Here is a 16726-nt window from a genome sequence, read left to right as displayed (position 1 = left end):
AGTTTGTGGGAGATATAATTAAAAGGTAATGAAATTTTCCCATGAGCTTTTAAAATCCCCTGTGCACTTATACACAATAAAAGTACAGAAATCATAAAATTTTGCCTCAACAATGAAGACAAATTGAATTTTGTCAGTTGAGGTAATAATTCCAATTGCGGAAGGTTTAGCATCATTTGGATTTTACCTAGGAATGAGAATGGCATTTCTAGTCAGTAAATCAGTGAGAGTTGTCTGTATGGTCCTTTTCCTTTTTTCTTCATATGTTTCATGGTAACATCTCACATTGCTTACTGCATCTGCCTACTGACTTTAGCAAAGCTATCAGTTTTAGGGATAATATTTTCAAGCGACTGAAGCCCCAAGTTTAGTTTAGAAAACTAAATATATATGACAGTGTTTTGAACAGTAATCAAAACATTGAGCATTTGAGAATAATAACATCATCAAACTATGTGTACCTAGTATATGTTATCTAACCATAAAATGTACAAAATGAAAAATAGAAAAAACAATGTGGACATTGCAAAACAGATGGTTGTAAGTGTAGTTTATTGTGACTCAAATACTTATTTGTAACTTAGTCATAAACTGGGGCCTACTTGCATAGCCCTTTTAACTTTTCTCATCTTGTTAAGTGCCATGGAGTGAATTCTGACTCAAAGCATTGCTGTGTAGTTTGCAAAGAGCTTCTGGTGAGTTTGACCCACTCACTTTGCCGTTACCAGTTCAGTACTTATCCTATAGTGCTACATAAGGTCTCCTTTCTCATCTTACTCAATATTTACCTCAGTAGGAATTAAAAGTTCTTTATGTTGCTTTTTATAAAAATGATTTATTATCTTCTCTTATTCTTCAAAGGGTTCCCTTTATTCATTGTCTCTAGTAAAAACATGTAGTGAACATATGGTTGTTTACTTTTTACTTTTTGATGGCTCCATATCTCAACTCCCTTCCTGTGATTGAAAGACTTCTAAGCCAACTTCTCACTGCAGATATCTATCTATATCTATCTATATCTATTTATATCTATCTATATATCTATATCTATCTATATATTTATATCTATATCTATATATATATATGTAGGCATTTAGCCTCTAGTCAATCTTTTAAGAAGGGCTCAGAGCTGAGCTACATAATCAGATAAATCTGCACTAGACTTTGACTCTAGAACTAGTTACAAAAAGGTGGTAGATGAGAATCCCTTTTCTTGGTCCATTGGTATCACTTCCTGCTTTAGTACCACATTATCCTGTGTCCTAATCCAGGGACAAAAGGACTGTGTGTGGGGTGTGTAGTCTTTGACTCCAGTTAATGCTATGTTCACTGAGCTGTATGTATTGCCCTATAGAATGTATTGCTCTATGAGCCTGCCTGCCTAACTTACCTTATTGAAGTCTGTTTTCTGAATGATTGTTCAGATTGCTTTGCTCTGATATCTTTTCAACCTCATTTTATACATCTTTAATATATACCTTATAATATGTTCCTTGGAGTTCTGGTGTGGCACTGCAGGTTAATGTACTGGACTGCAAGATCATTTGAACTGCACGGTCAGTGGTTCAAACTCATCAGCCGCTTGGTATGAATCAGAACCGATTCAATGACACTTAACAAAAACAACAATCTATTCCTAATTTTCTCCAGAATTCATATTCAAAGTATAACTCTTCCTAGATTACTATCCTGTGAAAATTCTTTAAATCAATGGTTCTCAATGAGGGATAATTTTGTCAAATGGGGGAATATTTGGTCCATTTGGAGGTAATTTTGATTGTAGTTAAAAGGCCACTACTGACATATCATAGGCACACAAGACAACCTCCACAAGCAAAAGAAGGTGTGTGCTACTTACATTAAAATATGGTGTATGAAAGTGCCAGGCTCTTATATTTTAGGTGTATAATGAATGCAGGCTGATTTCCTTTCTTGTTGTATTTCCTTCTTGCTTTTCTACTATACTATAAAGAGGAGTTTAAAAGATATTCCCTCTCTTTTGAGTCACCATCTTTTGTAACTCAGTTTTATTTTCCCAAATACTCTTAACCCTCAAGTAGCTATCTGGTTTTTTGTTGTTTTTCTTTTTAATCAACTCCCAATGAACCCTCAGGCAGTACTCTACACAGAATGTTCAGCTTAGTTATTAATTTCACTACAAATTTTCTATGTGTATTTCTCTTAGGTAAATCCAAATTTCCAGAAGAGCAGGGGCCATGTTTCATGACACTATAGGACTTAACACTATGTAGCAGTACATGGCATCAAAGACAAAACAAATCAAGCAAAAATCTACCCCATTGAGTCAGTTTTGATTCATATAACCCATGATAGATTTGATCCATAGGGGTTGCAAGACGGTAAATCTTTAGAGGAGTAGACTGCCTTAACTTTTTCCCCTTGGCTTGCGGGTTTGAACTAGTGAGATTATACCGGCAACCATGTAGTTAGCATCCCAGTGCTTAAATGACTGCAAAATCAGGGTTAGCAGCACATGATGCTGTTGCTGTTGTTTTTTAGGTGTCTTGCAGTAATTTCCAATTTATAGTATGCACAGCAGGATTAAACCTTGCCTGGACCTGCAGCTTCACCATTGTTGTTATGTTTGAGTCCATTGTTGCTACCATTGTGTCAGTCCATCTTCGTTGGGGTCTTTCTTTTTTTTTGTGGCCCTCCACTTTTCCAAATGTGCTGTCATTTTCCAGGGACTGGTACCTTTTGATAGTCTGTCCAAAGTTTGAGAGATGAAGTCTCACAGTTCTCTCTTCAAGGAGAATTCTGGCTGTACTTCTTCCAAGACAGATTTATTTGTGCTTCTGGCAGTTGATGGTACTTTCAATATTCTCCAACACTGTAATTCAAATGCTTCAATTCTGCTATGGTCTTCCTTGTTGGTTGTCCAACTTTCACAGGCATATGGGGCTATTGAAAATAGCATGTCCCCAAATGGACATCTTTGCTTTTGAACACTTTAAAGAGATCTTTTGCAGAAGATTTGCTTGATGCAATCTGTCACTTGATTTTTTGACTGCTGTTGCCATAAACATTAATTGTGGTTCCAAGAAAATTGAAGACCTTGACAATGTCATTCTTTTCTCCATTTACCATGATGTTGTTTATTGGTCCAGTTGTGAGGATTTTTGTTTTCTTTACATTGAGGTGCAATCCATACTGAAGTGTAGTCTTTGATCATCATCAGTATTTCAAGTCAACTTGGCCTCCAGCAAGCAAGGTTATATTATCTGCATATCATAGAGTTAATGGGTTTTACTCCAATCCTGACGTCATATTTTTCTTCATATAATCCAGCCTCTCAAATTATTTACACAGCATAAAGGTTGAATCAGTAAGGTGAAAGGATACAGCCCTGGTGCATACGTTTCCTGATTTTAAACCATTCAGTATACCCTTGTTCTACTAACTGCCTCTTGGCCTATATACAGGCTCCTCATGAGTACAATTAAGTATTCTGAAATTCTTAGTCTTTACAATGTTATCCATAGTTTGGTATGATCCACACAGTCGGAAGCCTTTTAATGTCAATAAAGCACAAGTAAATATCTTTCTGGTAGTCTCTGCTTTCAGCTAAGATCCATCTGATGTTAGCAATGATATTCCTGATTCTGTACCCTCAAGCTGAATCTGGCTTGAATTTCTGACAGCTCACTGTTGATATATTGCTACAACCAGATTATCTTTAGCAAAATTTTATTTGCATCCGATATTAATGATATTGTTCAATGATTTCTGTATTCCCTTTGGTCACCTTTCGTTGAATAGGAAAAAATATGGATCCCTTCCTACTGATTGATCAGGTTGCTGTCTTTCAAATTTCTTGGCATGGATGAGTTGTGCCTCTATTGCTGTATCACTTTGTTGAAACATTCCAATTTGCCTTCCATCAGTTTCTGAAGCCTTATTGTTTACCAAAGTCTTCAGTGCTACTAAGACTTTTCAATGTGAGGACTGATGAGTTCTTGATGATATGGTACCTCCCGAAATGACTGAACATTGACCAACTCTTTTTGGTACAGTGACTCTGTGTTTTGATATTTCCAAGTCATTCCATATTTTGCCTATGTAGTTGTTGTTATGAATTACATACAGTGTGTTGATATATAGATGTGCTCTTGGGGAAAGCATGAATCACTGAGTGGCATTCAGACTGGTACTCTCAATAACTGACTTCCTGCATATTGGTTGTTTTAAGGATATAGGAGAGAAAGATAGGATCATTCACCAAATTTGAATAATCCAAGTCTAATCTCCATTGCTCACCACACCCACCATTATTCCCATGATTCAATAAGCATTCTTAGTAAACATTCAGGTCATAGAAACTTAATATAAAAACAGAACTGAGAAACTATGTAAGTAAGTGGGAAACTATGGACTTCCCTCTCAAACTAAGTGTCAAGGACTTCATGTTATCTTAAAACAGACTAGAGGACAAATACAGGATTCTGGATAAAGACATTTCTTTCTTTTGTCCTTGTTTTTCTATATATCTAGATAGTCTTAAGTATTTTCCTTGCAAATCCCCCATATTCTTTTTGCTTATAGCCTTTTAGAGTGTCTAATTAGAACTAATAGTGGTCCCTTGGTATATAAGAATGAGGCATACTGGGATCATTAAAAAGAATTACTGATCTTGGCTCTAACAAGTTTGAAATTAAAGGAAATTCTTGAAGGTACATTGTGTTTTGTGTCAAAGGAAATATATGATGTTGTAAAAGATGGACATCAGATGCCTTCTACTCCCTTCCCCCTTCCTTAGCCTCTGCCACTATGCATCCATATGGGTAGAAGAATAGCATTCTGTGATCCATATAAACTGGGTCCAAATGTATTCTTCTAAGATAAGCTTGAAATATGACATTGATCTTTCTCCTGATGAGTCCCTGGGCTTCTCAGAGATAACATTTTTCTCCTGATGCTTTATAATGGCATTTTAACAATGATGATGGGAGATTGCTGAACTAGGAAAAGATTGTGAATGCTACAATTGTTAAAATACTGTCATCATCCATCACCCCAGAGACAGATGTTATACAAGCCAAAAAACAAAACAAATCCATTGCTATCAAGTTGTTTCTTACTCAGAGTGACTCTATAGGACAGAGTGGAACTGCCACATATTTCTATGGATGTAAATCTTTTGTTTTTACTATTAAAAAGTTTTTTATTGTAGCAATATATATATAATACCCCAAAATATTTGCCATCTCAACCAGTTTACATGTACCAACTACACTCCCTATGATGCACAATCATTACCAATATCTATTTCTATATTTTTTTCTTTCTCTCTCTCTGTGCTCTTTTCTTTTTGTTTCCCCTTCTTTCCCCTTTTTTTATTTGTGGGAAAATTTCTAGTGGTTTGTATTAATAAGAAAATAAGCTTAGGTTTTTTCACTTCTCTAAATCTTTACAAAAGAAAATTGCCACATCTTTCTCAGAGTAGTTGGTGGGTTTGAACTGATGGCTTTTTAGTTGATAGTCAAACACTTTAACAACTATACTACCCATTTTGGCAAGTGTAGTTTCTCCATATAATAAGCACTGGACTCTGAACCAATACCATGGTTCAAGGCTGCCAGCTGTTTCATGGGAGAAAGATGAGTCTTTCTGCTCCCCTCCCTATACACGGTTGTTGGACATCTGGTGTGGTGCTGCGGGCTAATGTGCCACACTGCAAAGTCATTTGAACTGCATGGTCAGTGGTTCAAGCTCACCAGCTACTACTTGGAAACCCTATACAGGGGCGTTATGGGTCAGAATCAACTCGATAGTACTTAACAACAACAACAACACTCATTTTTAACTGTTTCTTGTAGGTTGTTGTTGTTGTTATATGCTGTCAAGTTGGGTTTCCAAGGAGTAGCAGGTGAGTTTGAACCACTGACCTTGCAGTGCAGCGCATTATTCTGCAACAACATCAATGTGCTTGTAAGCTTGGTGTGTTTAATTGGCCACATTTTACTCCAAGTCTCAGACTTAGAGTATGATTTGAGGACATAAATTTAGGAGAGAAGAAAGCCTTGCAAGCTTCAGTTTAATATTCACCTAGATGTACTATACAACTTCCACAGGATATGAGTAGAAGTATGCTTAGTTTGCATTTGTAATCATTAAGAAACTGGTGTTGTTGTTATAGTATTTATCACCATGGAAGAAGCAAAGAGGAAAGAGATTTAACTAAGTAAGAATGGTGTTGTTGTTAAGGGCTGTCAAGTTGGTTCCTACCTACAGCGACCCTGTAGAGGGTTTCCAAGGAGCAGCTGATGAGCTTGAACCACCAACCTTGCAGTTCAAATAGCTTTTCAGTCTGATACATTAACCCACAGCACCACACCAGGCATAGTAAATGAAAATCCTAAGAGCAATGTAAAGAGGGATTTGTTGGAACTAGTTGAACTATTATAAGTTTGAACCATCATTCTATTGAAGGGTGACAGCATTGTCAACCCTGATGAAGATGTTCTGAGTTCTATAAAGTTTCTTAATATTCAGGAAGTCAGGCCAATTTCTGCTTTCAGAATGCTACCCTAGGACTACTGGAAGGGTTCTATTTCTGGAAATATATATTCTTCAAGATGCAAATATGAATTGAATGAGGCTCATGTTCTGGATTAGTTTATAGTCTATTTGGGACAAAAGACAAAACCATAATAAAAGTAAAATTGAGGCTGAATTCACTAGTTGTTATATGAGTAGACGAAAAAACAATGAGTCCGAAAGAAAGGGCGACCTTTATGGACTATGGTGGGGAGGAAAGGATTGATTCAGTGAGGCAGGGGAATGGCTGATAGAATTCCGATACACTGATATGGGAGTGTAAATTGGTACAGACAATTTGGAGAACAATTTGACAAAATTTCTAAAATTATCAGTGGACATAACTTTCCAGCTAGCAAAAACTCTTCTTAAAGGTTACCTTGGGAAAACTCACACACATACACAAGGATATATAATCAAGGCTGTGAACTGGAGTAGTAGATGTCCTGGTGTAGTCTGGGAATGCCTAAGAAAATGACTAAACCGTTAATGTAATGGAGTGAAGAAATTCAGATCACTCTACTTTAGACACATGGAAAGATGTCCAAAACAATGTTAAATAGAGAAAAACACATCCAATACGATCACTTACATTGTAAAAAACAGCACAAACATATGGACTTTGAGAATATATGTAAATGCATAGAAAAATAGGAGTAACCACACCGATTGTTTGACAGTGAATACTTTCGAAAGGTACCTAGGATTCGGCATATGTTTATAGGGAACCAAAATGTTAGTTATTTGAATATATGTATACATGTCCATATAATTAAATTTTTATAAAATTTTTTTTTAGTACAGAATTCAAATAGGTGGGAAAAAAAAACAAAACAAAACAAAAAAAAACCTACAAAGAAATTTTCAGGTGTCAGATGCTCAGGAGAAACCTGAGAGAATATGTAGATGTGTAGAGTATTTTGCTGCTTTTGCTGCCGTGGAGTTAGATCTGACTCATAGCAACCCTGTATAGGGTTTCCAAGGAGTGACTGGTGAGCTTGAACTGCCCACCTTGAGGTTCAAACCAACCTTGAGGTCCAGTGCACTAACCCACAGCACATTAAGCCACAGTGCCCCCCTCAAACTGATCCTTATTTCCCATCTCCTCCTGTATGACCCCTCTCAAGTTTTGCTATAGAAACTGTTAACATGATTGGGTCATTTTTCTGTTTAAAATTATTACATCCAATCCTCTTAGCATGCCATATGAGGGCTTCCAAAATCTGACTTCATTGTTTCTCTCTAATTTCATCTCTCTCCAATCTCTTTCAAGCTTCCTGAGCTCCAACTGAACCAGTCACTTGCAGTTTTATACAACTATCACACTTTTTACAACTCCATTGCTTAGTCCATGTAATTGAAAAGATCTTTCTAGCCTTAACCACCTGGTAGTTTCTCAAGGCTGTCAAGTTCTATGTGAAGATTTTCTTAAGAGCATCTCTTCTCTCTGTGACTTTCCATCTCCTACCTTTTTGTCTGCATGGTAGGCTATACATCAATCATCAGCTTCATTTTATTGTACTTATCTCTTTCACGCTTGTTTCCCTTTGGTAATTTAAATTCTTCATGGGTAGATATTATATTTTTGTAGAAAATCAATTTATTCACTCATTGTTTCATTCAATGCACACAAACACCCAAAAAACATTTTTCTGGGGATTGAAGGATACAAAATTGAGTAAAATAGGATGTCCAGCCTCAAATGTCTTATATCAAGCATTAAAGAAAGACATGAATGGAGAGATAAGAGAAAAAAATCAAGGTGATGTTATGCCATAAAATTTTTTTAAAAAAGAGGGAGAGACTTAAACAAGAGGACATAGTAGACATTTGATATTGCTTTGCTGCTCAGCCCTGATTTCCTAATAGTGTTCTTATATTCTTTTGGGGAAAGGCCTCATGCAATTGTGTCCAGCCTGCCTCGCTCAGCAGCAGGCGTATGATCCAAGCAAAGGCAGACCCTTTCCCCCTATTTTTACCTTCAGGAGATGTGTCTGAGCACAGGTGTTTTTTGGTTATTCCCAAGGCAGCAGCCACCCTCTACTGAGGCCCAAAAGTTCTTCTAAGTATCCAGCTTCCTATCTTGTTTTAACCCCAATCTCTTACCTCCTCTCCAGTTTGTGAGGTTTCATGCATACAATCATGCTTTCTTTCTTCTGTAGTTTCCTGGGAAGCTAGTTTCTTTGTCTGCAACTAATGACTCTAACCCAGAGCAGTCACAGATTCTTCAGTGCAGTCAGAAGTCCAAAACCTGAATATAAAGAAAAAAAAAAGGAAAAAGATACCTGAATATGGCAGTTGGATTTTATAATTAAAAAGTCCTATTGACTTCCCTTCTGAGAGGCAATTTTATTTTTGGTCAAATCACAGACACTGATTGTAGGGGTGCAGCTAGCCAATAGGGTATGTCAATGGGAGAAATGGCATTCAAATAAGTGCTTTCCCACAATGCCTCACTGTGACTCTTGCTTACAAACTCCAGGTGTAGCGCTATGGGATCAGCACTGGACTGCGAATCACAAGGTTAGCAGTTCAAACCTACCAGTTGCTTCTCAGAAACCCTACACAGGCTCACTATGAGTTGGGAACCAACTCAGTGGCAGTTAACAACAACAACAGTTTTACTAGAGGTCAAATGGGTCTATTGGTGATGTGTGTTTTTTCCAGTCACAAGTCAACAAGCTAAATTTGTAAACCCTTTTTAGGTACTGGAATTTGTCTCACCTCAGCAAGTACTTTTATTATTATTATTGGATAGTTTATTCACTTTGGCTTGTTCTGGGAACCAGTCAATTATTAATATGGCTTTAAAATGCCTCATGAATCCAAAAAGGACATAGAAGGGTTTGAATCCATTATCCAGTCATATTTCCTTTCTTGGTACTTAGTATCTAAGGTTAGCAGTGGCTGGAGGTGTTTATAAAAAAAGCTCAGGTTTAATTAAGAATAAATCACACTAAAAAAAACAAAACTATAAATTTATCACTCAGCTCCTTATTAAGTGTTGATAATTAGTGAGAATGAAAACATTTTGCTCTGCTTGGTGAGTTCCCCCCCAGCTGCCTGCTCAGAGACCTTCTGTCAAGACCTATCTCAAAGCTCTTTTCCAGTAAATGTTTCCTGATCCCACCACCACTGGGGTGTAATTTACCACATTCCTTCTAATGAATTGTCAAGCACTTTGTACTTCCCTTACAGTGCTTTTTCAGTGTCAAGTTTCAGAGCTCTTACTTTAGAGGCAGGGGGACTTGTGTTTAAGTCTCTGGCTCTGCTGTCTCAAATGCTGGGCAAGCTTGTGAAAATTACATATCTCTCTGCACCTCATTTTCATCCTCTACAAACATGCTAAGATAATTACTTCAGGTATTTGTGAAAGGCATAATGTCAGGCATGTAGTAGTTAACCTAAGTGTTGACAGTTGTTTTTGATATTTATGATTTATACACTTATAATCACTGATATTTATCAGTCCTCTCTTCAGAGCACTTACCAAAATCTATAATATTCTGTTTTATTTGTTTTGTCTCCCAGGAGAAACTAAGTTTCCGTTTCATTTGTTTGGTTTGGTTTGTTCATCACTGCATCAGAGTGTGTAACACAAAATAGGGCTAATATTTGTAGAATTTATTTGTGCTGCTGCTGTCATTTTTATGTAATTCTGCCTTATGTTATTGCTGCTCTAGACTATGAGACCAAAGTTATTCATTTATGCATCCTAAACACCTGGCATCCAGAATATGACAAAGTATAGAAAGTCATGATTGATTAATCATTGAATCAATAAGTGTATTTATATCAAGAGTCCATTTAAACAGTAGGGACTGTGACTTATTCATCTTTATATCTATTTAAATGAATATGTATCCAGTAAACATCAGAGGGATTTGTGACTTAATTACACATTGTGGTGAACTGGGTTCATTTCTATTAGCCTTTCTATTTTTTTTTTTGTCTAACCTGGTTTATTTCTAGTCTTGATTGTGAAAATTGGCATAAGAATCTATCAACAGGAATAAAAGGGATTCTCTCAGTAAGAACTGAGTTACAGTTCCCAGTAAGAATCAGCAGTCTTTGCTACTCCTGTTCAGCCCCCACAACTGCATCATAACAGGTGGGAGAACTAAATCACATTGCATTCCTGCTCTATCACCCATAATGCATCTGTTTATGCCAGTGAAAATGAGTATCAAGGGCAGATTGGAAGGGGAACAGAACCTATATAAGAATAACAGGCAGTCTTAGAGGGCATCAGGAAGAAAGCATTGACATTAATATGAGTGTTGGATTTTTCAGGATTTGTCACCTTGCATATAACTCTGGCAAGAAGTTTGTTTACATCTATATGTTAACTCAGTCTTCAGTATGGGTTATGTCTCAATGTAAAGAAAACAAAAATCCTCACTATTGGGCCAACAAATAACATCAAGATAAATGGAGAGAGGTCGGTGAGCAACAGGGGTACACGTGAGGTCATCATGCGGCCAGGCAGGTCGGGTAGGGCATTTTGAACAAGATGAAGATGGAAGTGAGCAGAATCCAGGCACTGGACACGGTTCAGTGACAGCAGAAGATGGCAGTGAAGTATACTCGACGTCGGTCACCAATGACAGCCTAAGTCAACATGACTTGGTAGCTTGGATCAATGACTCTCTGCAGTTGAACATGACAAAGATGGAACAGTTGTGCTCAGGGGCTGCTTAGTGCCAATTTATGGGCATGCTATTTGTTCCCAGGTTCCATTGTCTTGAAGAAAGTGAACTTCCAAGGTAAGCTAGAACATGAATATATCCAGAACTTCAAAATTCTGCAAGCAGGTTTTAAGAGAATGGGTGTTGACAAAATAATTCCAATGGACAAATTAGTAAAATAGAAATTTCAGGATAATTTTGAATTTGTTCAGTGGTTCAAGAAGTTTTTTGATGCAAACTATGGTGGAAATGACCACTGTGAGAAAATGTCAAGAAACAGCAGTGGCTCCTTCCTTTGTTGCTCCACCTCTAAATAAACTGAAGAAACCTCTCAGCCCTAGCAGAGGCCCATTTCAACACAAGAAACTACTAAGGCTAGCCTGCGTGTGGTGAGAAGGAATCCTGGTGTGGGCTATGGGGAAGATGAAGCAGCCGAATTGATGCAGCAGGTCAATGTATTGCAGCTTACCATCGAAGAGCTCTGGTAGCGTAGTGGCTACGAATCAGGCTGCGAACCTTAAGGTCAGCGGTTCGAAACTACCAGCCGCTCCGTGGGAGAAAGATGAGGCTTTCTACTCCCGTAAAGATTTACACCCTCGGAAACCCTGTACAGGGTCGCTATGGGTCGGAACTGACTCGACGGCACTTAACAACAACAACAACATCGAAGACCTTGAGAGAGATTTCTACATTGGAAAGCTAAGGAACATCGAATTAATTTGCCAGGAGAATGAGGGAGAAAATGACCCTGTATTGCAGAGGACTGTAGGCATTCTCTATGCTACAGATGAAGGCTTGTGGTACCTGATGAAGAGGGCCCACAGGAGGAACAAGAAGAGTATTAATAGCCTGGACCAGCAAAGCACCATCTGAATCCATCACTCCAAATCATATATAAAATACTCCCTTTCATGGTTCCTAAAGGACTCGCTGGTTTCTTTTCATAAGCAAATAGTACCTCTTCTAAAAGTGCACTTTGCAGAAATCTCACTCCTTTTATCATGAGTTTGAGTTAGGAGCTTTTATTGTGTGGCAGAACAGTATTAGCATTGAGTTGGCTCACCTGGAGAGTACAGAGGCTGACCATGGGGCTCGCCATGAGGTTGCTGCAGAAGTGTCGGAAGAGAAAAGGAAAGACTGAATGGAATTTTAAGCTAAAGTGAAATCTTGGCAGAGAACTTTTAATAAATAAATGCCTTAAGAGTATTTAAAATATGCTTCCATATTTCTTCAAAATACCAAGTGTACTGTGACAGGAGTTTTTGTGTGTTTGATATTGTTTGGGAAGGAAGGGCCAGACCTTGGAAACTTGTTTTGGGCTGTGAACCTCAAGGTCAGCAGTTTGAAACTACCAGCTGTTTCGCAGGAGAAAGATGAGGATTTCTGCTCCTGTAAAGATTTACAGCCTCGGAAACCCTGTACAGAGTCGCTATGAGTCGGAACCAACTCCATGGCCCATAACAACAGCAATTGCTAGGCCTTGTTAGGGGTGCTTAACTCCTTGGAGGCCTAGGAGGAAAGGGTTTATCTATAAAGTCATTTAGTGTCACTGACCGATATCTTCCCTGCTAAAAACAAAATCAAGAGGCATTGTGGCCCAGATGAAGCAAAGAGTGTATTTTAGCCCTGAGATGTTTGAGTTGAAGAGCTTGATTTTCAGTAAGCATTTCTCCTCAATATTTTCTCAATTATCCCCCAAATTTCTATGTATTTTGTGGGGGTTTTTGTTGCTGTTGTTGTTTTTGTTTTGTTTTGTTTTGTTTTTTTGAGACAAAGTGTGTCCAGTTTTTCAATTTAACAGCTACTCGTGGAGACTTGTCCACATCTGTGGGAATTGAATGGGGAATGTGTCCCATTTTGCTGCCTTTTAAATTTCCATTTAACATGGGTCTCTTCTCTACTCCCCTTGCCTACTGGGACTCTGTTGGCTCCTTAAAGCTTTCTGCTTAGAGTGAAAGGACAGCAGACAGGTGATGCTGCTGCAAGTTCTTTCTGGACCTCTGGCAAAAGGAGTGGTCAGTGAAGGTCCTCACCACTGTGGGCTCTGCAGGCTCTGGTGGTTTCAGTACCTACTGTCCCCAGCTCTTCATTGTTACTGAATGCTTTGCCAGTTCACTAATCTCTTTGGAGATATAGTTTGCTAATGTGTTACTAAATGTTAATTTTCTTTTGCAGAAAATGCAGTCCCATGTTTGATTTAATTACTAATATTTGAAAGTATTTAATTCCTTAACTCTCCAACATTTACATTTTTGCCCACGACCTCTTCGGTCCTTTTGTTTGGCAGAATTCTGCAAAGCGTATGTCACCCATTACTGAGATTGTTCAACCCTTGATGGTTTGTTTCTGGTGGTAGCTTGTCTTATAATGTGTGTGTGAGATGGAATGAGCCAGAACACAAACACCCACGTGTAAGGCTTTATTGGAGGTCGGAAGGAAAGAGAGAGAAGTAGTGCCGGGGGAAGGATTTGATACTGGTAGAAGAGAAGGGAGGGGTTGAGATCAGTGGAGGTAGGTGATAGGTTGACTAGGGATGACGTGCCAGTAGGGAGAGAGGAAGTTCTGGTATGTAGGAAGAGAAGTTCCAGTAGGGCGAGTGAAATCACGGCAAGCAGCCATTTTATTATGCATGTGACTAAGGGATTCTATCAGTGTATAGAAAACAAGGTATGTTATAAGAAAATTGTTGTGAAGTGCATACTCTGTGTGGAATTCAGAGGAAAACAGATTTAAAGATTAACAATGCCAAAAATAAAGGAAAAATAATACAAGTAATTAGCCATTGTTCAAATGACAGTGGTGCTATTTCTCTTTCATGGCCTTTTAGATTTTTGTTGCACTGAAATTCTAGGTTATTGGGAACCCATTATCCACCTGGTCTTTCTTGACAGGATTTCTTTTCTACTTTAAACAGTTTCTAAATAAAATTCTGTATTTCAAGAAAGAAAAAAATATATAAATGGAGAAAAGATTAAAGTTGTCAAAGATTTCATTTTGCTTGGATCAATCATCAACACTCATGGAAGCAACAGTCACTAAAACCAACAATGTATTTCATAAGGGAAATTGGCTACCCAAGACCTCTTTAAAGTGTTGAAGAGCAAAGATGTCAGTTTGAGGACTAAGGTGTACCAGAGCCAAGCCAGGCTATTTTCAGTAACCTCATATGCATGTGAAAGCTGGGCAGTGAATAAGGAAGAGTGTAGAAGGATTGATGCATTTGAGTTATGGTATTGGAGGGTAATACTAAAAGTATCATGGACTGCCAAAAGAACAAACAAATCTCTGTTGGAAGATGTACAGGCCGAAAGATCCTTAAAAGGCAGGAGGGCCAGACTTCGTCTCTCATATTTCAGACTGATTATCAGAAAGGACCAGTCCTCGGAGAATACATCATGATTGGTAAAGTGGAGGGTCAGTGAAAAAGAGGAAGACCCTTAAGAGATGGATTGGCACAGTGATGGCAGCAATGAGCTCAAGTGTAAGAATGACTGTGAGGTTGGTGAAATACTGGGAAATATTTCACTCTGCTGTGCATAAGGTCACTATGAGTTGGTACCCACTTGAAGGCACCTAACGACAACAACAATATATTAACGAGGTCTTTGGGAAAAATTTGAAAGCAGAGGGAGTCAGCTGTGAGAATGCTACTAATAGATTCCTGTTTAACCCCCGCAACTAGTAGGTACTCATAGTGACCCTGTATAGGCTGGAAATCTCTGAAACACGTTTATGATATCACAACCTGAGAGTAACAAGCGACAAAGACCCAAAATCTATCCCAGAATCTTCATACAGCTTGAGTATTATATTTACAATTGAGATCTAAATAAGTTTTGTGACTTTCCCCGAACCACATAGCTAGTGAAAGACCTTTGTAGTGGTCCTAGAACCTACTAGAACTGTCATTACAATTCAAATTCTTGTGTTGTTCACATTACCCTACACAAAAGCATACAGCCAAGGGTATTAGAGTGATGGAAAACATCAAAACTACAAAATCCAGGCATCTAATCGTTGCAGATGATCGTCATTGCAGAGGAGCTCTGGTAGCATAGTGGTTACGAATCAGGCTGCTAATCTCATGGTCAGCAGTTCAAAATGACCCCCTGTTCTGCCGGAGAAATATGAGGCTTTCTGCTTCCGTAAAAATTTGCAGCCTCAGAAACCCTCTGCAGGGCCGTTTCAAGTCAGAACTGACTCCATGGCACATAACAACAACAACAACAACAATCATTGCAGTGATGTCTTCCCACTGTTGTGGATGGAATTGGTTGTTTTTCTAATGATATCTCAACAGGAGAACACTGTGTTGTTATTAGTTGCTTTTAAGTCAGTTCTGACTCATAACGCTGCTATGCACAACAGAACAAAGCACTGCCAGGACTGGGGTCTTCCTCATAATCACCGTTATGCTTAAGCTCATGGTTCCAGCCACTATATCAGTCCATCTCAGTGGATGTATTCTTCTTTTTAATGACCTGTACTTTGCCAACCATGATGTCCTTTTCCAAGGATTGATCTCTGCTGATAATAAGTCCAAATTATGTTCAACAAAGTCTCACCATCCTTGATTCTAAGGAGCATTCTGGCTGTATTTCTTCCAGGACAGATTTATTTATTCTTCTAGAAGTCCATGGTACCTTCAGTATTCTTAGCCGTAATTCAAATTCTTCAATTCTTCTGTGGTCTTTCTTATTTATGGCCCAACTTTTGCATGTGTATGAAGCTAGTAAAAATACCATGACTTGGGTAGGGAGAACCTTAGTCCTAAAATTATTTCTTCCATCTTGAACATTTATAAAAGATCTTGTGCAGCAGATTTGCCCAATGCAATATGTCATTTTATTTCTTGACTGCTGCTTTCATTAGCACTGATTGTGATTCCAAGTAAAATTAAATCCTTGATAACTTCTAAGTGTTCTCTGTTTTTCATGATGTTGTTTATTGGTCCAATTGTGAGACTTTCTGTGTTGTTTACAATGAGTTGTAATCCATACTGACAGCTGAATTCTTTGATCTTCATCAGCAAGTGCTTCAAGTCCTCTTTGCTTGTAGCAAGCAAGGTGGTGTCATCAGCATAATGCAGGTTGTTAATGAGACTTCCACCAATCCTGATGCTGCATTCTTCTTCATATTGTCCAGGTTTTCAGACTGTTTTTTCAGTTTACAGATTGAATAGCTATGGTGAAATGAAACAACCCTAGTGCATACCTTTCCTGTTTTTAAACTACACGGTATCCCCATGTTCTGTTCAAATGACTACTTCTTCTTTTACGTACAGTTTCCATTTAAGCACAACTACATATTCTGGATTTTCATTCTTCACTATGTTATCCATAATTTGTTAGGATTCACATGGTTAAATGTCTTTGCATAGTTAATAAAACACAAGTAAACCTTTTTTTTCTGTATTCTCTGCCTGCAACCACGATTCATCAGAGTTCAGCAGGTATCTCTCATAACATGGCTTCTTCTGA

At 38.1% G+C, this 16726-nt stretch overlaps 1 pseudogene; it reads left to right on the top strand.

The window, feature by feature from the left end:
- The window catches only part of LOC102825187, an 86104-nt pseudogene extending 74013 nt beyond the window's left edge, over positions 1-12091 (top strand).
- The last annotated feature ends 4635 nt before the right edge of the window (positions 12092-16726 follow it).

The sequence above is a fragment of the Chrysochloris asiatica genome, unplaced genomic scaffold (assembly GCF_000296735.1).
Source record: "Chrysochloris asiatica unplaced genomic scaffold, ChrAsi1.0 scaffold00030, whole genome shotgun sequence".
NCBI classification, from domain to species: domain Eukaryota; kingdom Metazoa; phylum Chordata; class Mammalia; order Afrosoricida; family Chrysochloridae; genus Chrysochloris; species Chrysochloris asiatica.
The sequence above is the reverse complement of the archived record's forward strand: the minus strand, read 5'-3'. Positions and strand labels throughout refer to the sequence as shown.